This window comes from Saimiri boliviensis, chromosome 1 (genome assembly GCF_048565385.1).
Source record: "Saimiri boliviensis isolate mSaiBol1 chromosome 1, mSaiBol1.pri, whole genome shotgun sequence".
NCBI lineage: Eukaryota > Metazoa > Chordata > Mammalia > Primates > Cebidae > Saimiri > Saimiri boliviensis.
Window position 1 is genome coordinate 116,146,415 of NC_133449.1, and position 27,787 is coordinate 116,174,201.

The 27,787-nt window shown below is 37.4% G+C and overlaps 1 pseudogene; it reads right to left on the bottom strand.

Annotated features, from left to right (window-relative positions):
• Positions 1 to 19,097: 19,097 nt before the first annotated feature.
• Positions 19,098 to 20,113, bottom strand: LOC101048732 (heterogeneous nuclear ribonucleoproteins C1/C2-like; annotated as a pseudogene).
• Between the last annotated feature and the right edge of the window lie 7,674 nt (positions 20,114 to 27,787).

Consider the following 27,787-nt stretch of genomic DNA (forward strand, 5'->3'; position numbering starts at 1 on the left):
CGCTAAGGATATGTATGAAATACTGAATAGCAGGTAGAGAACTTAATATGAACTCAGGAAAATAAAGAGAAGGTAGAATGATTTTTGAGGTGAGGTTAAAAAAAACCAGAAGATAGTAGTTGACAAGCAGGTTGACACAATTGCCAACAGATTAAACAGAATAGGATTTAATTGAGTACTAAATTGAGCTAGTTACCGTTAAATTTAGGCCTCTAAGCAATTTTAGTTTGCACTGCAATTTTGCTACTTTCATTCAAAGAAATTAGGACAATGCGACTCCAGAGATGAGTTTTGGAAGTGCAAAGTGGTGAAACCATATTTGTTTTCAGGTACATTGACTTTCAGGTATGTACATATACAAATTTGTGCATGAACATATACATGTATGCAACATGTTCATGCCTTGATACTCATGAATATATGGATCCATCCACATGAATGTATTTATACATATACCAGTTCTAAGGGGGTTTAAACATTATATTTAATAGAAATTTTTCACTTGTAGGGAAATAGAGTATCTCAAAGTAGTTGAATATCTAATAGGTGAAAAGGATATTTTAGGTAATAAACCAATGCTGCTTTCACGGTTAATGTGAAAAAGCCTCACAAGATATATAAGGAACAGAGTACAGGTAGAACCCAAACTGACAGTGTCATACCAAGAGATAATCAAGGTAAGAGAAGTCCGAAAGATATTTATTGTAATCTGAAGGAAATTGGCTATGTTATATGCTCCAGTTTTCCTTGGAAAAGTGTGGTTGTTAAATCATCATCACCAACAGATCTAGTTTGTTGAGTTAGGCCTGGGGTCCTTTAATTAAATGCTTCCTCAGAATGTTTTTTGGTGATCTTCTGAGCTGACTGTTTTATTTACTCTTTAGCGTTCTGCAAAGTCTCACTTAGCATCCTTTAGCTTGTGCATTTTTGATGAATGTGGCATTGCTATTTTTACATGGGTTTTGCAAACTCCTTTGAGGAATGCAGGAGTACATGGAGAGAAGGAGATGGTGGTGAGCTTCTTCCTTTATTTAATTCATCCATTCCCCAATCTCATAGAGACCAGTATAAAGCTGTACCTATAAAAGCTAACTGATTTGCCAAGTGTTTTTGCTCTGAAGGGACATCACCTATTTTTAGCAACAAAGAAGTGTTAGGAAGGGGAGGGAGGCATACCTCAGAAGGACAGATCTGAAATGAAGCCCAGAATACTGATGAGAGTAGAGTGTATAACAAAAGAGTGTCTAGTGAAAGGTTGCTAAAGGGGAGAATCCAGATCTAAGGTTCTGGATGCTTGCAGGAAAGCTTCTACCAAGAGGTCTGTTAATAGAAAATTTAGGGAATGTTATTAAAAATTTTTAAGACAATCTAATAATGGAAAGCAAGATAAGGCAAACTGAGCTGGTTGCTTAATTTGTTCAGTAATCTTCTATTTATTTTTAGAGTGAGGTAAACTATTAACATATTTATTGAGCAACTATACTTGCACAAAGAGTTGTGCTAGGAAAAGTGTGTAAAGGGTGGGAGGATGGTATTAAAAATACAAATTGAGGTCCATGTTGTTAAAAAATATACAGGACCCTGTGTGTTAGAACTGTATTGAGTGCTTTCTGTATATTATTCTATTTAATCTTTACAACAATTAGAAAGTAAAATTATCCCTGTTTTACATATGAACAGCCTAAGAGAGAGGTTCTTTTCCATTTTTCTTTCCTTCCTTTCTTCCTCTTTACTCTTCTCTTTCTTTCAACAAAGTTAGACTCAAATATTAATAGAACATGGTGCTTTCTTCCAAGGTTTCACTTTTTCTAAAGATAGCAGAATTATAGCTACATAATAAGTGCTATCATAGAGGTATGAACCCAGTAATATGGAGGATCAGAGAAAGAAGTATTCAATTCTGCTTGAGTTGAGGAAGCAGAATTTGAGGAAGCATTTAATTAATAGCAGAGAAGGCTTCCCGAAAGAGGTAATATTTGAGCTGAGCCTTAAAGAATAAGAAAGAGTTTGCCTAGTAGACAAGAAGGATAAGGCAACAACAGCAGTGTGACAGACACCTCTGGGTGCCCACCCAATACAAATTACCTTCCTTTCGGCAGAGTTGAGATTTCGCTCAAATATTCCCTCCTCTACTTGACCCAAGGGGGAGTGACTCTATCCTTACCTTTAGGAATAAGCAGTGATTGGTCCAAAATAATTATGGCAGGTCCATTCCTCTTGTTTGATTATGTTAGGGGAGTGGGCATATGAACCAGTTCTGGCCAATGATATATAAGAAAAAGTCTGCTGCAAGGGCTTGGGAAATGTCTCTTGACCTTAAGAGGGAAACATTGGAAGAGGTAGCTCTTTTATTTTTATTTTTTGTTTTTATTTCTAGGCATTGCTATGCTTGGAAAGGAGGCTTAGACCTACCATACGCATGTTGTGACTATGAAGGGAGCCAACCTGAGGGCAAATCACATTTTTTGAGGATGACAAAGTCAACATACAAAGACCCTGGGTCTTTGATGGCATTGTTGAGTTGCTGGACAACCTCCCTACTTTTCACATTCCTATGACATGATGTTACAATTGTCCTTGTTGTATCAGCCAGGGTGAACTGGAGTCTTCTATAATGGTCTCCTCACTGATAACAGAGCACATGTAAAGGCATAGGGCTCAGAAGGGTCACAGGGCACTTAGAAAATCGCCAATAGTTAATCATGACTGGAATGCAGCATATTGTGGAGTGGGGTGTGAGGTGATGGCTAGAGATAAAATGAAATGATTGGCAAGGCTTAGATCATGAGAGCCTTATATGTTATGGGTAGACATTGGGATTTTATAAATAATAGGGAGTCATTGAAAAGTCTTAAGCATGGGAATGGTATAATTAGATTTGCAATTTAGAAGTGTTTAAAACCTAAGCCGAATTAAATTTAAAGGAGTTTAATTGAGTAATGAACGATTCATGAATCAGCCAGCCCCCAGAATCACAGCAGATTCAAAGACACTGCAGAGGTGCTTCGAGGTCAGAACAAATTTATGGACAAAAAAGGTAAAGGGACATAGAAAAATCGGAAGTGAGATACAGAAACAGCTGGATTGGTTACAGCATGGCGTCTGCCTTATTTGAACACAGTTTGAACACTCAGCAGTGTATGACTGGTTGAAGTATAGCTGCTGCGACTGCCCAAGACTCAGCAATTGTTAGAGGCACATATTCCTAAGTTAGGTTTTCAATCTTGTCTACCTATTAAGTTAGGTTGCAGTTCATCCACAAGGACTCAAATATAGAAGTACAGAGTCCTCCTCAGGCCATATTTAGTTTGCTTTAACAGAAGCATCCTCTGAGTACAGTGTGAAGGACTAAAGAAGGTAACACACTGATGCCATTCAGCTCAGGAGCAAATGAATTCACATACAGGCTGGTCTCTTCCCATTATTATTCCATGTTAGCTTGGAAAGACAGTGGTTATAACAATATGTGCTAAGTGGAAAATTAGGGGAGCATCTAGAATTTCATGAAAGAAGAGTGTGTTGGGGATCATGGAGGATTTCAACGAGCAGATTGGATTTGAACTGAACACTGAAAAAGACTTGGGAAACTTGCGGGAGTTGAGTGGAGGAAAACACAACAGAGGAGAATGGCAAGTTGAGCTGAAATGGAGGGTTTTATAGGAAGAGAATAAAACTAGAATGGTAACTTGCTACCAAAATGGCAGAGAAAAGAAATTAAACTTTATCCTGGTTCTGCCACTTAGCAATTATGGAATACTGGCTTGATAAACTTGTTTCCTATTTGGTTGAATTGGGATTACAAGCATATACTTTATTAACATTACCAAGTGATATCATATAGATATTATGTATCCCTTGATATTAGGTGATAAGAAAGACACTTTCCTTTTGTTGTATTCTCTCCAAAAGCCCATAACCCAGTCTAATCATGAGAAAATCATCAGACAAACATAAAATGAGGAACATTCTACTATTTTGTACTACTTTGACTTGGACTCCTCAAAACTGTCTAGGTGAGGGGAAACAAGAAAATAATGAGAAACTGTCCAGATCAGAGGAGACAAAGGAGACAAGACAATTAAAGTAATGTAGTATCCTGGACTAGATTATGGAACATACAAAAAGACATTAATAAAAAAGCTGGTGAAATTTGAGTAAAATTGAGAGTTTAATTAACAGCAAGTATCAATGTTGATTTCTTAATTTTGACAAACTAGCCAAGGTAACATAAGATAATAACAATAGGGGCAATGAAACTCAGTGAAGGGTATATTATCACTGCTGTCTTTGCAACTTTTCCATAAATACAAAATTTACTCCAAAATAAAAAGTTTATTGACAAACTATATATACATTTATAGTGTATATACATATATGTATGCACTTTATTTAGTTGTTATGTGTTGAATGAGAGAGCACATATAAAGCAGCCAGTATAGTGCCTGACACATAATGGGACCTCAAATGTTAGTTCCTTTTACCTATTGTATACTCTAAACAGTGGGCGGGTGGGAAGAGTATAAGAATTGAAAGACTACCTATTGAGTTCACTATTCAGGTGATGGGCACACTAAAAGTTCAGACTTCACCGTCGCAATGTATGCATGGAAGGAACCTGTACGTGTACCCCAAATATATTTTTTAAAACTAGTTATTTTCAAATTTAGGGTATATAAAAATCACATGGAGGTGTTATGTGAAAAATGCAAACAAATCTCAGGGCCTCAACCTCAGAGATTCTGATTTAGTGCGTCTGGAATAGAGTCCAGGAAGAGGAATTTGTAATAGGTGTCCTTCAGAGATTTGATGCAAGTGGTCTATGACCATGCTTGGAGAATTGCTGCTGTAGACTATGGGAATCCTAGAGTAAGGATTGTACATTACCCTTAGGAGGAAAATAATGGAGATAAAAATGCCTGCCCTACTTACCTCAAATTGGTTGAAGGGATGAAAGGGGAAAAATACAGAAGCAAGCACTTTACAAAGTGTAAGTTACAATTGAAATCATTACAGATTAATTTGGAATGAAAGAGAGGTCTGATTAGGTAGCCATTTAATATTAAGAACAGTGTGATTAAAATCTAAAATTTATCCCTGTCAGCCTCCTAAAAATGTTTAGCTGCTTTTCCTGCTTATATGCTCAGATGACCCATAGGACAAAGGCACAGTTAAACTCCTTCAATTACAGATGAGCTAACTGAAGCTGAGAGAAGAGATGTGACTGGTTCAAGGTCACAGAGCTAGTTATTGAGAGAATGGGAGTAATACCCACTCTTGAAAGCTTCAGTCTAACTGTTTTTTTTCTGCTACCAGATGGTTAATAGGTGCCATACTCAGAATCGCAGACCTTTCATATAGGCTCTGGAAAAAGAATGGATGTCTGACTTATTGAGGAGGATGCCAGGAATTTGTTTTCCTGACAGTTTTGCTTTTGGTCCACTGTGTTCTAGAATAACTCAGTTTTACTTCAGTGAGGTAGAGTAAAAAGGGATCATCTGAACAGGAAAATGGCCCCTTTGAACACTCATGTATCATACTCAGCTTCTATATCCTTAGCCATATCAGCTATGTGTCGTTGGCCTGGAAGAGCTCACCACGCCTTTACAACACTGACCAACAAATCAGGCACACCTCCTTGCTGTGGCTCAGCCTAAAGGAACTACCATAAAATACTGCTTGTAACTGTGCTATTCTGAGGTGGTGTGTAACTCCAGGCTACTTATGGGAGGAATAGAGAGCAGGGCGTATCACTGTGTGTTTTCCTCCCTCTTTATATAAATGAAGTCAGATTTATATTAAGGGCAACCTTGAAGAGAAAATTGTATCAGAGTAGTGGGGGCAGACACTGTTTGTTAGCTGTTCCAACCTCCCTCCCCTTAGTCGTCTTCCAGCTAACAAGCCATCATCTATCTTTTGGTTGATAAGACAGAGCAATAATTTGGTGGGTGAGGCTGCTGGAAAACCTTTGGTTTTCTTAATAACAAAAGCTGTTGCAGCCATCTTGAGAGAATGAAGTGGAGACCTTGAGAGTCAAAGCTATATCCTAAAGAGGGTAGAGCTGGTGCTGGAGCTGGTATTGTGCCCACTTCCTTCTAACTCTACCTTCAGTGACATCACCATGGTGGGAATATTTTCACCATGGAAATTGGCAAATGCTGCAGCAGTTCTTCCCCCACTCCACTGCCCTTTATAGAGAGCTAGTTCTTAAACACATCAATATGCTATTGGCAGAGCAGAAATTTAATAGAAACATGGGGTCTTCATGATCTCCCTGAGAAACTTACATTGTCCGTTGCCATGTAACTCTTTATCTTCTTGCTGGTTCCTGAAAGAAATATCAGGTCCTTGTGCACTGACTCCCAATTTCAGTGAAGTGGTCCAGCCAGCCTCCCTTCTGCCTTGGGGTATTATGTGTTGGCATCTGTTGGGTTTAACTGTGATCTCTAGTCATAAATATAATACAGTGACATCTTGCTATGACACACTGTGCTCTTCTCATCCTGATTAACAGTTGCAGTAGGGTTTTCTGTTGTTTGCAGCCGAATGCATTCCTGACTGCTGCAGGTAGCTTAGTTGGGCACAGAAACGAGGAAGGGACAGAAACACTGTACTTACTTTGCCTTGGTAGTCTAATAGGGAGATTTTGACCTGAGCCTCAAGTGTATTTTAAAGGTGGTGGTTCTCTTAAAGTGTGGTCCCCAGACAAGCAAGATCAGTATTGCCTGGGAACTTATTAGAAGTGTGGACTCTCAGGACCCCACTCCAGACCTGCTGAATCAGAAATTCTGTGAGTGTGGTCCAATAATCTGTGTTTTACCAAGCCTGCCAGGTGATTCTTACGCGTACTAAGGCTTGAGAACTGTGGTCTTAAAACTTGCACTGTGTAGGTAATTCTTTCCTTTTTCCCCAAAACAGTGGCAGCCACTAGCCTCTCCCTTTACCTCTCCACCGATAAACACAAGTTATTGGTAATTATCTCAGTTTGGGAGGGCTCTGTAAGAAATACAGCCTTTTTTGAGTGATTGTGGACGTGGCTAACATGCAGTGTGTACAGAAATAGACTAATGAGAGGGTGCTGTCCCATTGCTGCATTGTGTCCTTTTGTGTTTGATATAGAAGTCCACGCTCACAAGCAGAGAACTGTTACAGAATATAGCCTATGACCATCAACCAAGGATACGAACTAAAGCGAGCATGACTTTTTACTAAACTCTAAACCAAATCACTAATGTTAATTAACAGTTTGCAATTTATACACTATGAGATGTTCTAGAGCTGAACTCAATTTGTGCATTAACCAGCATTTCTGCATTTGTAGCTCTCTGTTCATTATAACTAGTTACTTCTGGATTAAAACTGTTTCTTCCAGTTTAACTTGGACTCTTTGGAGTACCTACAGGATGATCTGAGTTCCTAGGTGGTTTCTGATACTTCCTGGGGAAGAGTATCTGGTTATTGCGTTCTGACCCACAATTGCAGTGAAGCAGTCCAGCTGGCCTCCCTCTGCCTTGGACATTGTGTGTTGGCACCTTCTAGGTGTAATTGGGATCCTCATCTCCTTTTTGTTGTTTAGTTCCTCATTGTGGTGGAGCACATTATTCTTTAGCTTCCTGAGAAAAGACAAATGGATAAGGAAGGAAGCTTAGGGGTGTCACCATTCAAAATGCACATTTTAACTGAACCCTCCTATTTTCAGTCCAACGTCTCTCTCCCTTTCCTTCTTCCTTGGTTTTTAACCTCTTTATGATAGGCTTTGAAATCAAAATTTCCCAAGTATCATGTAGTGACATCCTGCCATGACACACTGTCTTCTTCTCAGAGCTTTTTCCCTTGCCACTCTGGTGTATTGCAGCTTCCTGAGAAGTAGAGCACGAACATGCCCACTCATGTTTTGTAATGCCTGTGAGTCTCAATCATTCCCTAGGGTTTTGATTCCAAGATGGCAGGGCAGAAAGTAGACTCTTGTTGCATCTGCACTCTCTTTCTCTCTTGCTTTTTTTTTTTTTTTTTTCCCCAAGATAACCCTCCTGGAGCTCAGAAAGGGCTTTTACTTTCACTCTGTGTATTGGGAAATGCCCTTACTTCAGAACTCATATCCTTTCTACTTTATGACTTATGGTAAAGACCCTTTACTCTGACTACTACAAGCTCTGTACCTATAAATTCATTGTTCCTACAATAAATCCTATGTTTTGCAAATGAAATATATTTTAGTTTTAACAATTACTTTCTCTGAAGTAATTTTGATTTCAAAGCCTATCATAAAGAGGTTAAAAACCAAGGAAGAAGGAAAGGGAGAGAGACATTGGATTGAAAATAGGAGGGTTCAGTTAAAATGTGCATTTTGAATGGTGACACCCCTAAGCTTCCTTCCTTATCCATTTGTCTTTTCTCAGGAAGCTAAAGAATAATGTGCTCCACCACAATGAGGGACTAAACAACAAAAAGGAGACATGGGATTCAGGAAGCAAAAGAGATGTGTAGGGAATTTTCGGGATGATGCTGAAGGAAAACCCCAGGATGACAGCTTACATTAGGCCTAGAGAGCAACCAGTCCCAACCGGAAGTGGGGGATGAAGGACTCTAGGGCAAAATAATCTTCTGATTGGTTTTACCATATGGAAAGTTGAATTGAATTACTATTAATGGGTATGGTAGGGTCTAGAAGTCTCAGCAGCTTTTAAGGAGGAACAATTATTGACTCAAAAAAAAAGAAACCCAGTTGCACAGAAAAGACAGGTAATCATAGTTAACCACTTAACTCAGCAGTGAATGATATTTCAATTTCTAGTAAATACAAATTGAATATTGCTTTAATTAAAAAAAAGAAAATATGAGATACATTTATGTTGGAAAAATGGGGAGAGGAAATGGATGTAAGTGAAAAATGGTATGGTAAGTCAATAGTTAAACACCTAGAATTGATGAATCAAGATACAGAAGTTTAAACATATTGTTTAGAAATATGAAGATAACCACAAAGAAAAGCAGCTAAAATATTTTAAAATGTTTGCCTCTGGGGAGTTCAATGTAACCTCAATTTTTGTGTGTGTTTTTTTAAATAACATTCTCCAACAAAAATAAAAAAAAATTACCTAATAATCAGTTTGTTTAGAAACAAATATGTATGTATTTAAAGGCTTATACTAGCAAAAAATAAAAGCAAGCAAACCCCAAACACTTCATACTGTACATGAACCTACTTAATATTTCACTTGGTTTAAGGCTTCTCACATTTGCTTCCCATCTAATTTTGGAAGAAACATAGGGAGATGAGGTTTTTATGCAGTCAAACCTATGAGGTTATGCCATAGCCATTAACCTCAGTGAAGCTGACATATGATGTTTAGGGCTGAAAGGCAACTACTAATAGACATGGATTTTAAGTCTGTGATGATACTATATTCTTTCTACTTTAAGTTTTGGGAAGCTCTGTTTATGCCTCAAATCTGTAATACTTTGTGGAAGTTTGCATTATGATTTTTGATATCTCAAGAGATTAGTGACATAAACTACTTTATATATAGTTCTAGTAGTTTTTGTTATTCATAAAGTGGCAACACATTAATTCATATTTATTTATATTTCATGGTAAGCAATCAGCTATCTTAGATACAACAATTAGTATGATTGTTAAACTCAAGACAGCCACATGGTTTATTGTTAAATACAGTGATTCCATCTTTGTGCCCTCTTATATCTAAATTGTTTCGATTTTTATGCTTCTCCTGTATGCAATAAAAACATGTCTCATGATTGAGTCGATGCTTCAGTGAAATATCTCACCATGACCACATTTAATATATTTATCTGATGCACTTAACTTTGTTTCCCAGCACCATGAAATGCTGTCTGCAGATTAGTACTCTCGTTTTACTTGATAAACTGGTTCTCATTGTTTACAGCTAGTGAAGTACTTGTGTCTGTGACTTTTCTTTGATGAGGCCTTCAGCACGTTACTCTCCTCATTTTCAGAAACTTCCTTTCTTCTTCCTTCTCTGACTTCTTTTTTCCTAAGGCTCCATTTCAGTCTCCTAGTCGTTGTGAGCTCTTCTCTGATGTCTTATTTGCATTTTTCCTACAATTTCTCAGAGTTCTTAACACTTTAGCAGCTTTTGCATTTCTTCAAAATGTTGACATGTTTGAGTAGGTATTAATAGCTAAATATTAGTGGTACATAAAATTTTAATACACATAAAATTAGTAAAAATACTTTTGTGCTATTAAGTTCACATGGGTGATACTTTACTTGTGTTTTTAACCTGGTTTTTAGTAAGTGTGCAGATACGTTTTAATGTTACCAAGTAGAAATTCTAAGTTGATTTTTAAAAGATTAAGTAAATAAAGTCCTAGACATAATGCAATTCTTATAAATTGTTATTTCTTACCTATCATTTGTCAGCATAGTAGTATTTATAAATTAACGGTTACGGATTTTCACTTGAATACCAAATGCTGGTACAGTCTGAAATGGACATGTGAAAGCCATCTCAGAGGATTACCTGAGCATCAGATGAGTGAAAAAAATAGTAGATATATGAGCAAATAGATGGGTAGATAGATTAGTCTCAGGTTCCAACTCTGTTCCTCCAAAGAATGCTTGAGTTACTCTTTCAGTATTGTGGAAGGTTAACAGTGCTGGAAAACTGAGTTCCCTACTTTTGAACTTTTATAGGTTTGTAACATATCGGGAAAATAGAACATTTGAAAATGGCAACTTACAGATAGGTTAAAAGACAGTTATTCATTTTACAAAGAGATTTACCCAGACTCCTTACTTAAGGAACATTAGATCTCAGTGTTTCATATATAGATAGTCCTGTAGATGTGTTACTCCTGTAGTTTTCATTCGGGATTGATATATTTTGTCCTCCCCATGTTGATGGCTGCCAGCAATTCCACGGATTTCGTTGAATACAAACTGAACCAAAAAATATATTTTTACTGAAGTATTTACAGGATTTGCCTTTGATTATAGACTGAATTTCTATCTGGCAATAGGCCTCTGGAAATGAAACAATGCAACATTACTGGATTTTTTATGAAACCATTTTATCTGCCAAATTTACCAAGTGAAAGTGAACTTAAAGAACAAACATATATTTTACCATTTAACTTACGATTTTTCAAATATGAAGAAAATTATAGAGAATATGACAAAAATCAATGAATCTATTGTCCAAAATGCTACCATATTTGCCCTATAAAATTCTAAAGAATGCCCCAAGCCATTTTTCCCCTTCCTCCTGAGAAGTAAGTACTGTCTTGAAATTGTATGTGTGATCCCCTCAATGTTTTTGTGATTGTAGTTTTTGTGATTCTAGTTTAGGAAGGTAGACTTCACACAGAAATGTCAAAATCAACCCAAGGCCTTAAAAAAAGTTTGGACATGCCTACAAAGCAATGATTACTTTATTATTATTTTAAGTTTTATTTATTTATCTTTCTGTCTTATTTTCACTGGCTAAAACTGTCAGCACATTGTTGAATAGTTGTGCTGATGGCAAACATTTTTCTCTTTTCCCTGTCTTGAAGGAAATGCTAATAAAGTTTCATTATTAATAATGATGATATTTTCTATAGGGTTTAAAATTATACTTTTGTCAGGTTTAGAAATTTCCTTTCATTCTTGATTTTCTGAGGGTTTAAAAGAATTATAAATGTGTATACATTTAATAATACTTTTTGTATGCACAATACGGTAATGGGTTTTTCCTTTAGTCTATAAATGTGTTAAATTACATTAAAATATTTTCTAATAGATCAGCCTTGAATCCTTGGAATAAATTCTACTTGGTAATGATATGTATTTTTTTCAAGTATACATTTTTGCCTTTAGTCTGCTAATATCTTATTTAGCTCTTTGGCAAATATGTTCACAAATGAGCTGAGGTTTTTTTTTTTTTTTTTTTGAGACAGGGTCTTACACCATTGCCCAGGCTGGAGTGCAGTGGCATGATCATAGCTCACTGCAGCTTCAAACTCCTGGGCTCAAGCAATCTGCCCGATTCAGCCTCCTGAGAAGCTGGGATTACTGGCACGTGCCACCATGCCCTGCTAATTTTCATATTTTTTTGTAGAGTCAGGGTTTTGCCATGTTGCTCAGGCTTGTCTCAAACTCCTTGGCTCAAGCAATCCCCCTGCCTCAGCCTCCCAAAGAGCTGGGAATACAGGTGTGAGCCTCTGCACCTGGCCAAATTTCCTTTCTAATACTGTAACTTTTCAGTTGTGGTGCCAAGTTATGTCCATCTTATTTAAATCAGTTGATGAAGTTTTTTATGTTTTTGTACTCTCTGAAAAACTTTAAAATGATGACTGTTGAAGTTTGACATGTTCTCTTACAAAACCATCCAGCAGAGTGTGATTTTTATTTATAGAGGGTGATACAGATTTTTAATGATCACTTCCAATTCTTTAATGGATATAGATCTGTTCAACTTTTTAATTTGCCATGAGTCTGTTTTGGTAAGTTATATTTTTCTAGAGAATGGTTTAATTTTTTGATTCCAGTTATTGGTATCAAGTTATTCAGCCTGTTCCCTTGTCATTTTAAAAAATACCCAATCTATCTGTGATTATGTCACCCTTTACTTTTAGATCTGTTTTATTTATGTTTTGTGTTTTTCTCCCATGATTAGTCCTGATTACAAAATAGTTAATTTCTTTTAAAAAGCAACTTTAAGATTTGTTTCTATTGTTTCTCATTTCATTAACTTCTAGCTCTGATATTTTTTTCATGTCATCAACTTTCTCCTAATATCTTGAGTTGCCTACATCATTAATTTTCAATTTTAGGATTAGTTCATTTAGCTACACACATTTTTAAATATAGTGTTTTCTTTGTGAAGCAGTTCTAAATATTTTATGATTTTTATTGTGATTTCTTCTTTGACTCATAAATTATTTAGAAATACATTAAAATTTTCCAAATGAAAAATTCTTAGATAACGCTTTGTTATTGATTTCTAAATTTATTATGTTTTGAGTTGACATCTTGGTTTGTGTGATATTTTGTTTGGTAGTTTTTGAAATGTTTCTTTGTCCTAGAATGTGTTCCATTTTTGCTTGAAAAAATATGAATTCTCAAAATGTTGGATGTAGTATTCTATATAATTATTATCATTGCATCAAGTCTCTTAATTGGGTTATCAAATCATTTATAATCTCACTTATTTCTGGTCTTTTGATCTATCGGTCATGAAGAATGGCACGTTAAAAAATCTAATATTGTAGCAGATCTTTCCCTTTATCTTTTTAATTCTGTTTTCCTTGCATATATTTTGGGGCTATGTTGCTAGGTTTATACAAGTTCAGAATTATTATGTCTTTCAGGAAATTACTCTTTTACCATTATGTATTCCTAATGATACTGTCCCGTTTTTTCTTTGCGTTTTTTTATTCTCTTGATATTAATATAAATTTCCTTTTGTTACCATTTTTCCTGATCCAAATTTTCCTATCATTTATTCTTAACCTTTCTGTGCCATTCTGGTTTAATCATTGCTCATAGAATTAGCATATAGCTGGATTTTATTTGGAAATCCAACCCGAGTCTCACATGTCTAGTATTGAAGTTCTTTCTTGTTTTAATATCCATGAAATGAGGCGTATCTTAATGATTTCGGTGTTGGTGTTTTACCAGTTTGTTTTATCTCCTCATTGTTTCTCACACTTCATCTTTGTTCTGGGTTCAATTCTCTTTTTTCCTGCAGTACACTCTTAAGTAGTTCCTTCAGCCAGGTTATCTGAATGCTTTGCTTTCTCACAGGGGAATTTTCTCTATTCAGTGTTTCAGACAGGTAAAAACTGCCTTACTGCTTTGCTGAGCTGGTGGGTGGAGTTTACGTAGTTGACAGCAGATAACTGCCAGTCTGAGCAGCCCCTTCAAGGGCCTTGGCCTTGACTTTATGTGGAAGCTTCAGTTTCAGGTCCTCTCCTCCTTCTACCCCATGGGTGTCCAATATTTTGGCTTCCCTGGACCACATTGGAAGAAGAATTGTTTTAGGTCACACATAAAATATACTAACGATAGCTGATGAGATAAAAAAAAAATACAAAAATGTTTCATAATGTTTTAAGAAAGTTTACAAGTTTGTGTTGCGCTGCATTCAAAGCTATCCTGGGCCACATGTGACCTGCAGGCCAAGGGCTGGACAAGCTTGTTCTATCCGGAAGCAGCATTTCTTGCCTCGTGTGGGTGGTAGAATCTCAGCTCCCAGACTGCAGGGCCTGTTCCTAGGTTTGAAATCGCCTCCCCATGCACTTCCTTACTGCCCTGGCTTTATGTTCGTATTGTATTCCCATCACCTGGGAATTCTCACTTTCTTTTGTTAAATTTTGGGAGGATTAATGTTTTACCCAGAAGTCGTATGTGTGTGGTATAAGAAACAGTTTCATATTTATTTAGAGCATCGTATGTGCAGAATTGGAATCCTAACCTTCTTTACTAAACACATTTGCTTTTATTCCCAATATGATTTCCAGTTGCATTATACCTTTGGCCATATTTAGGAAATTAAATAGCTGGACACTATTATTTTATAACTATTTTCACTCTTTTTCCAGTGAAACACCTTTTCAATGCATAGGTATTGATCCATTATTGCTAGATGACCTTTGTTTTTCACCACCTGAAGAGACCTCCCTGTTATACTTATCTACTACCTTCTGGTTACCTAATTTGTGTCTAAGTCTTTCTCAGCTTCTCACGTTGGAAAGTGATATGATGGATCTAGCATATAATGACTGAACATGGCCCCAAAGATCACCTTTTCTAAAATGTTTGTGTTTTATTAGAGGATTGAGGAATACAAAGAATGAGGAGACTCATGGCATTGAAAAGGGCTATTATGAAAGATACTTTGGGGTGCTAAGCATCAAGAAATATTCCCTTCCAGTGCCTGTAGGTTACATGATTTCAAAACTACCATCTTTGCTATTTCTATTTATGTGTATCTACATTTTCCAAAGAGCTCAAGGTCAACTTTTATGGACTTTGATGGGAATAAAAACTCAAAAAGGAAATAATTATTTTTCTAAAAGGAAAATTTCTCACTTCTTCTGATCTTTTTCTTCATTTTTTTTCAAACAAACACAAAAAACTCATATCTACAAAGCAACTAATTACTACAAAGATATCTGAAATAACTTTTGTCCTAACATTACAATATAGTAAAAATGATAGTCCAAATATAGAATAATATCTGGGCTGGCTTTCATCATAACACTAATAAGAGGCCTATTTCAAGGAGAATGAAGTAAAGGGAGTTGCAGTTTAGTATGTGAAAGGCTAGATAAAATTACATGGGCTTTGTCATATTTGCACATCTAAATCTAATGGGAAATTAAGTAACTCAAGCTGTGCACTGTCATCTCCAGGAGTTCATCGTATGAAGGAATGAAGATGTTCAAAAGATAACCTTCAAGCTCATGCCAGAAGATGTTCCCAGCTGTATAAATGCCTAACTCAGCTTCTATTCCTTAGAAATTAATCAGCTCATTGAAAATTCAAGAGTTCCAGCCAGAAGCTACAGCTGGGCTCAGATGTTGAAATCAGTCTCTCCTGCTGATCAAACTGTGACATAGCCAAAGCAATAGGCCTGGCTTTTCAGTTAATTCTCAGTGAGCCCTTCCTTTCCCTCTGCAGTGGTGTGGCATTTAAAATATAACTCCTTTATGTCCATTGTAAACCATTCATTCTCAGGGCAGATGGAAGTATGAAATCTATCTATTTCAGTCTATAAAATTATATTTAGAGCATTAGGTAATGAATGTCCTAGTAAAGTTGGTAGAGGACAGGTAGATTAATTGACAGGTAAGGAATGACAGGCAGATAGTAGATAATAAGGGTTGCAGAACAGTTAGGGGAGAAGGACTTTATTTTCAAATGCCTTTAGTAACACTAATACTACTAATATAGCAATAAAGTACTTTTTACCCATTAATAAATGGGTAAAAGTAATTTCAAGTTAGCAAATTTCTCATTTAGATGCAGCGTTTTGTATAACAGTGGCTCAATCCTGATCCCTATAGGAAACTACCTTAACCTTTGTGTATCTTTTCAGCTTTTAATGAATATACAAGCACACCTTATATTTTATACTTTTTTACATAAAGAAGTCATATAACTTACACCATGAACATCTTTCCATATCAGATCATATGGAACTTTTTCATTCTTTTTAACAATTGCAGAATATTGTGGGAAGTAATTTAATTTACTCAGCTAGTCTTCCAATGATGGATATTTGGGTTGTTTGCAATTTCCATTCTTTCACAAAGCCTGCTGCAACAAATAACATTATTCATATTGTATTTTGTGCAAGTGTGAGTATATATGTAGGATAAATTTCTAGAAAGTAGACTTGCTAGATTAAAAATTATGTACATTTTAAATTTTGATAGATATTGCCAAATTTCCATGCAAAGGATAAATTCCTTCATGTAGAATTGCTTGGTTGCATGGTATATGCCTTTTACCTTTTAGAAATGTTGTATCAATTTATATTTCTACACAATATGGCAAACAAGATAAACCTTAAAGTCCTCCTAAAAGACACCTGAAGTATTAAACAATATGTAACAAATATCTCATGTATAGAACTAGGCTTGCAAAAAAGTAAGGCAAATGTCCAGGGATCAAAAAATGAAGCTGAAAACCAACGGAGGAAGCAGACATTGAAGCCACTGATGCCCTGGGACATTTATAGTTGCAGGTAACCAAGATGCTTGGTGTTTAACAGCCACGTGAAGGTAAGACCTTGGACCCAGCAAGGTGTAGAGAGGAACCAAGATCCTCACAAGAATCTGGAACCCTCAAGCACTACATCTGCCATGAAAAGATGGATAGGAAAAAAAAAAACAGCAAAAGGATATAATAAGACAATTTGTCTGGCTTGGTCTGTGCATACAGAGTTAAAACAAAAAGTATGTACTGCGAATTTATAACCACAAGGCTTCCTCAAGTGGGACAGGAGTTTTAATACATACTGCCTTGGGGCACCTTGGATGCCTAACAGAGACGAATGTAAATCCTCTCCAGAAACTCATGTCTTCAACCTAGACTGCCTAAGATTCTGCTATGGTTTGAATATTTTTCCCCTCCAAAACTCCTGTTGAAATGTAATCCCCAGTGTGGCCATTTTGAGAGGCGAGGCCTTTAAGAGGTGATTGGGTCATAAGGGATCTGCCCTCATGAATGTCTGAATCCATTCGTGGATTAATGGATTCATGGGTTATCACAGGAGAGCGACTAGTGGCTTTATACGAAGAAAAGACACCTGAACTAGCATGCTCAGTCTCCTTGCCATGTGATGCCATGCACCACCTTTGGACTCTTCAGAGTCCCCACCAGCAAGAAGGCCCTCAGCAGATGTAGCTGCCTGACCTAGAACTTCTCAGCCTCCATTACTATGAGAAATAAATTCTACTCTTTATAAATTACCCAGGTTTCGGTATTCTGTGATAAGCAACAGAAAGCAGACTAAGACATGGATAAAAGGTTTGATTGAATATAAATTCATAATCCAAAATTACATACCAAAAGAAACAGATTTCCATGCATGAATGCAAGCAGTAAAAACAGCAGTATTTGACTTCCAGGAACTTCAGATCATTGAGCAATCAGATAGAGAATATAAAATGAATTTTATATTTTTAAAAGGTTTAAGGAAACAATATCAGGAATAAAATGTAACTAAGAACATACACATAAACAAGACTTGACAGATTTTATAAAATAAAGTAGAACTTTTAAAAATAAAAAAAAGTGGGCCGGGCGTGGTGGCTCACGCCTGTAATCCCAGCACTTTGGGAGGCCAAGGCGGGTGGATCACGAGGTCAAGAGATTGAGACCATCCTGGTCAACATGGTGAAACCCGTCTCTACTAAAAATACAAAAACATTAGCTGGGCATGGTGGCACATGCCTGTAATCCCAGCAACTCAGGAGGTTGAGGCAGGAGAATTGCCTGAACCCAGGAGGCGGAGGTTGCGGTGAGCCGAGATTGTGCCATTGCACTCCAACTTGGGTAACAAGAATGAAACTCCATCTCAAAATAAATAAATAAATAATTAATTAATTTAAAAGGCGATAATCAAATTTTAGAATACAGTGGAATACTTAAATAAGCAAATTAGATTCAGTTGTAAAAAGAATTAGCAAACTGGAATGATCTGAGGGAATTACCTAAAGTGTAGCACAGAGTTACAAAAATGGAAAAATATAAAAAACATTGACTATGTGAGCATTTGAAGGACACATATATGTTGTACTGGCATTCTAGATGGATAAAAGCGAATGACGGGATATGAGAAATATTTAAAGAGATAATTGGTGAGAATTTTCCAGGATATGTAGAAGACATGAATCCTTAGATTCAGGAAGCACAATGAATCTCAAAGTCTCCCATTGCATTTTAGCATACATCACACATTTTTAAAAATTTTTTCTCCGAATTCCTGGTTTAATAAGGACTTGTTTATTTTGAAGAAGAAAGGTCCCAAACATCAGGCTGTTCACAAAAATAATCCACAGTATCAACTTTAGAAAACAAATCTTAAGACCATAACACTATTTTTCTAGAGGATGCATTTGACATGCCAACTCTCATTCACAAAAATACATCGTTACATTTGTGTTGAACTGCCCCACACAGCACACTAATGTTGGGTTGTAACACACATACTTCTAACTCAAAGCTGCTTTCAGGAGCTACTCAACTAAATGAGATTGGCTTTGCAGTTAGGGAAGCAACTACTGAACATATGTATGAATGAAAAGAACTGTACTCCCTTCATAACAAGCGATTATTTTGGAGACAGTTGATAAAAACCATGCATCATTTTTATTGTTAAGTCATAAAGAGGTATCAAAATTAAAAGCAAAAATTACAGGGTAAGACTTAACAAAAACTACTAGGAGCGTCAAAGGAAGTGAAAATGGGACTAGGTGCAGGGAAATAGGAATTAATGAACATGGGAAGGACAAGGATGGGGAGAACGGTGAGCATGTGCTGAAGATGCTATGGGAGAGGATCTGGTGAAAAATTTGATCTTAGACAAGCACCTAGGTAAAGAAATAATGGGATAAGATTTCTAAATCCCACTATGTGCTTAAGAGTCATCCTCGCCATTGGTGCTGTCTTTGTCAGCCTCTCCTTCCTCAGCCTCTTTTTCATCATCCTTGATCAACTCCAGCTGTGAGAAACAGACACAAATAGGATGGAGTTAGAGGCACTCCATGTGTCCCTGAGCCCCCCTCCACCACCTTTTTCTTTTCTTTCCCGTGGTTTTCACCTGCTCATCCCCCCAATCTTCATTATCATCATCATCCAATAGGTCCCCCTCCTCAGCAGAGTCATCTGCACCCCCCTCAGACTTCACATTAGTCTATTCTTTCTTCACGGAGCTGCTGCTCTCTGCTCCTCTTCTGACTTATCATTCTTCATCTCTGCTTGTTTGCTCTGTTCCTTTCCAATTTTTTCCAGGTTTTCCAGGAGAGAATCCACTTTTTGTTTCATCTGGGTCAGTTCCTTCTTAATGGCCTGAAGGTCATCTCCTTTAAACTTTCCAGACTTGGAAGATCCCCGCTGTCCACTCTTAGAATGGAAGCCACTTTTGCCCCTTCGTGAGGTGTTTCCTGATACACGCTGACATTTCGAGGGCACTACAGCCCAAGCAATAGGAGGAGGAGGAGGAGGTACACGTACACGCTGGGTAACTGTACATCCTATCATAATAAGCCCGTTGAAAGTCATAGTCCAAGTCAAAAGAGGAGCCGTACATCTCCGCTGCAGATCGTTTCACACCTGCTTTTCCTCGGTTCACTTTTGGCTCTGCAGCCAGGTTAATATCTAAAACCTGGCCAGCAATCATTCTGCCATCCTCTCCTGCTACAGCAGTGTGGGCATTTTTCTCATTAACATATTGAACAAAGGCAAAGCCGTTATGAACAGAGCAGCCCACAATTTTGCCATACTTCGAAAAGATTGTCTCCACATCAGATTTCTTGACCACGAGAGTGTTGAGATTCCCAAAGAACACACGGGAGTTCATGGAGCCAGGATCTGTCTTGTTGGTAACGTTGCTGGCCATTGTGTTTGATGATAAGGTTTCTCACAATGCCAAAAACAGGGGAGAGGAGGGAGAAGAGATTCGATTCTGAGTCTCCTACTCCCGGGTTCTACGTGCAGCAGCTGACTGCTGCTCGAAGTCGGCAACGCGGACACAACCGCTCAGTCTTCGTCTCTTCACAAAAAATCACATCACACATTTTAATGAAATATAGTTCCCAAAACAAACTGTTAATGAGAAGAGTGGCATTGTTTTACATTTTTGCAAATCTCTTTAATGTCTAGTTTAATAGAGTACTGCTGGATTCTCATATATGTTTCTGCATTCAACCTGTTCTAATATTATATGTCATATAGCCTTTGGAAAACTCAAATCTGCAAGAGAATGAGAATGAAAAAGATAAATTATGTCTTGGCGTTATTATATAGTTTTGGCCTTGTGTAACTCCTGAAAAATTCTCTAGTTTCCTCAAGGGTCTTTAGACCATACTAGGACCACCGATTTATGTATTTATTTAAAAAAAATTTTTTTTAAAGAGTAGGTCTTGCTTTGGTGCCCAGGCTGGAGTGCAGTGGTGCAATCGTAGCTCACTGCAACCTTGAACTCCTGGGCTGAAGCAATTATCCTAGGTCAGCTTTCCAAGTAGCTGGGAAGATAGGTGCACACCACCATGCCCAGCTAATTTTTAAAATTTTTCAGAGGTAGGCTCTCAGGCTGTTGTCCAAATTGGTCTTGAACTCCTGGCCTCAAGTGATCCTTCTTCCTCAGCCTACTGAGTATTTGGGAATACAGGTGTGAACCACTCTGGACAGCTAGGACCAGTGATTTAGTGTAAGATTTTTATTATGGATCATGGGTAGTGGACTGGGTGTGTTACAAACAAATATTCTACATACGCACACACATACACACACACACACACACACACACACACACACACAACCAGATATGTTCTACATGAATCCCTATTTTTCTGGGAATTAGAATACATACAATAAGTTACACTTGGATTTGAAACAAGACTCAAGGGATTTCATTTCTGTTCCACGATTTAGAGGGTACTTCAGGGTCCCGCAATACCATCTTTGTGAACATCAAGAATATTATATTGGTACATACAGAAAGAAGTCTTGAGTAATACCAGATATGTTTGGTTAATAAGATGGTAGGTAAATTACTTGTTGCCATAATTGGATTGAGACATATTGTCAAAGATGAATATGATTCTCCACTACATAATTGCAAAACTGCCCTGGAAGTGGAAAACAAAAATTTTCTACCAGGAGACCAACATACCGAGTTTTATTTTCTGGCTTGTGTTTCAAACCCAAATGTTTCAGAATCGTGAGGAAACTGATGCAACAATTGTAGGAACATCAACTCTGGAGACCAACTGGAGAGAATAAGAAGATATTTTTTTATTTCACTGGGAAGTCTCATTTACATAGCTTGAGTTAAATTTTGCTATCAAATTTTCTTTAACTAAAATTCTCTTTTCTGCATCTAATGTTTCTCATTTTTGATTTTGTATCATTAAAGAGATGGCCCTCTTCTGAATCTGTTAAGGGACCGTATTCTTATATTCTATTGATCTCACTCACATTGAACAAATATGACCCACATGTTTTTTCTATCTATCTTATTAAATAAAACCTAAGATACAAGACATTATTTCAGTAGTGCCCAGGAGAAGAACAGTTGTAAATAACTCATTAGATCTCAGACATCTCAATTTCAATTAAAAAGACTCACAAGCACTATTTACAATGGCAAAGACTTGGAACTAACCCCAATGCCCGTCAGTGATAGACTGGATAAAGAAAATGTGGCACATACACACCATGAAATACTATGCAGTCATAAAAAGAATGAGTTCGTGTCCTTTGCAGGGACATGGATGAAGCTGGAAACCATCATCCTCAGCAAACTAACACAGGAACAGAAAACCAAACAATGCATGTTCTCACTCATAAGTGGAAGTTGAATAATGAGAACACATGGACACAGGGAGGGGAACATCACACACTGGGGCCTGTCAGGGGTTGGGGGAGAGGGGAGGGAGAGCATTAGGACAAATACCTAATGCAGCAGGGCTTAAAACCTAGAAGACAGGTTGATAGGTGCAACCACCATAGCACAGGTTGATAGGTGCAGCAAACCACCATAGCCTATGTAACAAACCTGCACGTTCAGCACGTGTATCCCAGAACTTCAAGTAAAATTTTTAAAAAAGACTTACATATCTCTAAATATTTATTTGAATCCACAAGGCTTTATCCCTATTCATTTCTGTTGAAACATAGATAATAGAAGATTAACTGGCTAGTTTTTAACATGGGACACTGTGATATGCAAAATGACATTAGCAAGGGGATATGAGATAAAAGAATGATTCAGTCCAGTAAAATTGCATTTATTACGCAAACATATATTCAATATCTCCTGGGTACTAGGCACTTTGCTAATCCCTGGGTTTCAAAGATAAATAAGAAAGAGTTTGTGCTTCATAGCCCAGTAGAGTAAGTAAACCTGTAAACAAAAATTGATACAGAGTGTGATAAGGCTTATAATAAAGATATGTATGAGGTATATTTATGGCACTAAGGGTACAATATATTTTGCTTGTGGAATCAGAAAGCCTTCACCTTTGAGCTGCTCTTGAGGAGTAAGATGGAGTTTTCTGGGCTACTAAGGAGGGTTAGAGAATTCTAGGCAGAAAAGAACTACATGTACAAAGCCCTGCATGTCCAGGTATGGCAGTAATTCAGCCTGTCAATGCTGGAGTGAAGGGTGAAGACGGAGATCAATCAGAAGGGATGTTGGAGGGTAGGTAGAAATTAGTTTGTCAAGGGTCTGTATCCCATGCTAGGAAGCTTTAAATTTTATCATGTAGGTCTCTGGTTTTCCAGATATGCCAGAGATTAGTAGGGGTTTCACAGAGGTACTGGGGTGCTGGTGGGTGTGTTCAGGGCAAGCAGGCAGGATTCTGCTCCTATCCTTGTTTTAATAGGAACCTCTCAGCTTTACTGTGTGCACGCTTCAAGTTGGACTTCTTTGTAAGATTTCATTTTACTCAGCAGTGGTCTATTGCGCACATACTAGGTGCCAGGCATTGTGTTGGCATAGCCCACACAGAGTTTACCTCCCAGTGCAGAAAATACTCCTTTTTTTTTTTTTTTTTTTTTTGAGACAGGGACTTGCTCTGTTACCCAGACTGGAGTGCAGTGGGACAATCACAGCTCATGGCAGTCTCAACCTCCTAGACTCAAGCAATCCTCCTGCCTCAGCCTCTGAAGTAGCTGAGACTACAGACATAGACCACCATGCCGGGCTAAATTTTTAATTTTTTTGTCGAGGTTGGTCTCCAATTCCTGGGCTCAAGTAGTCCTCCTACCTTGACCTCCCAAAGTGCTGTGTTTAAAGGCGTGAGCCACAGTGCCAGGCCTAAAGATTGCTTTTTTAAAAACTTGGAAATCCAAAATAATAAATGAGGGAGAACCACAAGAAGGTGGGAAGCAGGAAAGTAAAATGACAGATTTGCTTCTTAATCTCTCTCTGTTTGCAGTTTGGACAGTAGGCTCAAGAGCAGAGAGGCTGGGCGGAAACTGAAAGTACAAAATCAACAGGACTTGAGGTGAATATGGAGATGAAGATGACATTGTGTTAGGATAAGTCCCAGGCTTCTGGCTTAGATGAATGCATCTGTCGTAAGGACTCTAGAAGGAAGACAGTGGGGGTAAGGAAGAACCTCTGGGGCATTCAACAATTAGGGATACGAAAGAGGAAGAGGCAGTGATGGAAGCTGTGAAGAGGGAGTGGGGGTGACAGTGAGAGACAGTGAGAGAGTGTGAGAGAGAGCAGAGAAGAGCATTATACAGTTTCAAGAAGGCAGAGATCAGTAGTATCTACAATTCAGGGAGACTTCGTAAGATAGACCAGGAAGTCTTCACTTGATTTGGCAAATGGAGAGGCTTGGGTGACTTCAGCAGGATCAGTTTCAGTGGAAGCCAGATTGCAGTGGGCTGAGAAGTGAGTAAGTGGCGAGGAAGTGGAGATGGTGAGAATAGATATCTTCTTTAGGAGAATGTCTGTGAAGGCAGAAGGAGACAGCATGATTGCTTGAGAAAATGCTGAAGTGGGAGGCCTGAGTTTATCAATATGCACAAGAGAGGGATTCAGAAGGACAGAAAATTGGAGAGAGAGAGAGAGAGAGACAGAGACAGAGAGAGAGAGAGAGTGCGATAGTGCATGCGAGCGTTTGTGTGTGTGTGTGTGTATGTAATTGCTAAAGGAGATCCCTCAAGATGTGGGATGGATCGCAGGACTCATATCCAGCACCAGTCTTATTGAGAAACCCTAAATATATGAGAATTTAATAGGAATATATTCAGCATATACGTGTACATGTATCCACATCTACACATATTTGGGATATTCTGGGGGGACAAATTTATTGAGAAAAGTTTGAAAATTAATTATGATTTTTTTTAGAGTACTGTAGGATTTTTGGTATCAAAGAAACTGTAAAATCTAAATGATGTCCTTTTAATTTTTTGATTTCCCTATTTAGAACATATGAATTTCTGAATAGCAAAACACTTTTGTTTGAGGATGCCTTAGTAATTCATTCTGGAGGTCTCAGAAAATGCATACATTTTTGTCACTGGAGACTCCTTAAGAAACTCTTCCCTGTCTCACCTTTTAAAATCCCTTTATCCATATTGGATATAATTTTTCCATGAGTCCCCAAGCTGTAAGTTTTACGTGGGTGTAAAAATGTACTTTACAGCATTCAATAGTGATTTTTCATTTGACAACTAGAATACACTTCTTAGATGAAATATTTTTTCTATTCCACAGCTGGATTCTATTAGAGATGTTGGTGACCCTTTGAGACAAACCAGATGCGTAAAGTTATTAGCCTTAGGGATGACTTTAAACTGAGAAATGACATTATATTTTCTAAATAATTGCTGTTGGTTCTGTGTTTTATAAACATCATGGGTATGTAATAACCTATTGCCTGTTGCTTGCTATCATCCTTCCTGCAGGGCTAATGTTGAGGGGCAAGCATGGGAAGATTTGGTTGACACAGTTCTGAATCGGAGGTAAAAATCCTGTATTTGTTTTTGAATTTGCTTCTAATTTTCAGTGTGGCATGGGGAAAATATATTAAATTCTGTTACATATATTAAGTTCTCAATCTGCCAGAAGGTGAGTGATACAGCATTCACAGGTGGTTGATAGGGAATGTAACACCTATTTATCAATTAAGAGGAAATTCAACCTAATATCATACACTGTCCCTGACCATTGGGCTTGTTAATGTATGAAATGGCCCTGGGGAGAGATTCATTTGGCAGAAGTCCCCTGGTGATAGTCTTTATTCGTGATTATGAGAGTCAGGCTGGGTCTTCCAGACAAAGACAAGCTTGGTTCCTATGGTATTGTAAAGGTTTTGACATTGATTGTAGGTCAAAGACATGTCTCTCAATGTTATCTGCTCCCCACTTTAATTTTTCAAAAGAAACATGTTCCTGGTTTATTCAGCACTCTCTCATTCCACCCCTGAGACTTCCTCCTGAACATGTGTTATTACAATTTCCAGTCTGTATTCACCGATTTTAAGGTGGCAATAGTTGTTGACTTATCTTCTGCTGGGCCACTTTTCTTGTTACCTGCCTTGCTTTTTATTTTTCCCAAAACATATAGAATATCTTTTCTCCAAACAGTACCCAAATGCTAGATTGTCAAAAGGAAGTTGACAAGAGTATGCTGTGCTACATACTGTGAAAGGAGCTAATCAAAGCAGGTTTTTAATTGCTATAGTAATGATTTAGATGTGCAAAAAAATACTCAAGTTAAATTTGCATGACTAATTAATTAAGCAAAGTTCACAATTGACAAACATAATTAGCACATCCAAAATTGAAACCACATCCTGGTCCTTTTAACTTGGTGCCAAAAAAGACAATGTGAAATGCTCAGCACCCCCTTCTTTCCACTATCTGTAGGTCCGGTTGCCAATTCTCATATTTAGAGTTGTTATACATGGAGCATAGTTAATTGCAAAAACATTCCTGAAGATCTTACTTTTTTTAAACAGAGAATTCTCATGAGTTTTGGCATATTTGTTCAATCCTTTAGCAGCTAAATTTATCTTATAGAGTGAAACTCTCAAACAGGGAAAAGGAGATCTGTCTATGTATTTATCTATGTATCTATCTATATGTCTATGTATGTATGTATCTATCTAATCCAATCTTTTATCTATTCATCTATCTTCCTATAAATTGCTGTTAGATCAGCTTTAATGGTACATACATGTTTTATGTGGGAAAGTGGTTTAATCTGGAGATATGGAAACCTATATAATGGTAGGTCAAGTTACCATGGAGCTTCACTAGTAGATATACAAAACAGCTTTCTGTGGCAAATCCTTGAGGTATCGAAGTAATTCAGAGTCTCTTGGAGTCCTTGCTGAGCTAAAGCTACACTGCATCTGAGGAATTAGGGAAAAATCCTTCCTCCAACACTCTCTTGTTCATTACAACTCGTGACATGGTTTGTCACTTGGCTACCAAAGTAGAATTACTGTGTTCAGAGTAATATGGGGGAAAAGTCACGTCCTCAGTAGCCTAGATATTCTTTCTCCTTCCATAAAGTCAAGACCCCAGTTGAACCAAAGATTGATATTTGGGTCAGATATCATATTCTGATTTCCATGGCCAGTTTCATCCTTTGAATGTATCTGGAAAACCAAGTGCTTATTCTTAATTAATCACAACACAAGCGTGGCAAACTTCTCTTGGTGCAAATTGACTCTTGAAGGTCCCATCCACTAGTGCAACACAATTCATGCATTAATGGACTCAGTGCTGATTAAGGGAGTGCTATGTTCCGGACACTCTTCTAGACACAGGTCATGTATCTAGAAACTAGACTGGACCTGTCATTCATGCAAAATATATTTATATTGAAATATATATATATATATATATTTCAATGAGGAACTATCTTGGCATCCTGGGATAAACTTACCTAGCCATTTTCTACTTTTTATACCCTGCTGGGTTTCATTGGCTTAACTTTTCTTAGGAATTTCCCATTTATATTCTTAGATGAGATTGTTCTATAATATTGATTTTTTTTGGTACTCTCCTTATTGGTATTAAGTTCACTACAACTGCTACCTCTAATGATAAGGATTTATTGAGTACTTCCTAGTGCCAGGGGCTTTACGTGCAGTCCCTCATTGACTATTCCAACCAAACTTACAAAGTAGATTTTATTTTTATCCTCATTTTATAGAGGAAGAATGAACTAAGACACAGAGGGGATAGATAATGTGCCTAAGGGTGGCACTCCATTTTGGACAAAATGATCCCAAGAAAGCCTCCCAGTTCAAAACTTCTAAAATGCTGAATAAAACATTTTTTAAAATCTTAAAATAAATTGTGAACCTGGAGAGAAAGGTGAGGAAAGCCTCAGATCCCCTTGTTGTTTTCATCCTGGAGTTTCAGTTTTAATATAAGGAGACAAAGCTCAGGTCCCCAACAAAGTGGGAGATTGGATTAAAGACCTCCAGGATAAATGCAAGACCTTAAAAAATGACCCATACAGTGATTAAATTGGAAGAAATTATCTACCCCTTCCATATTTTGAAGATAGGCAGAAAGGAAATTTGTTAGCCTTGGCTCCAGGTGAGTGGGTTG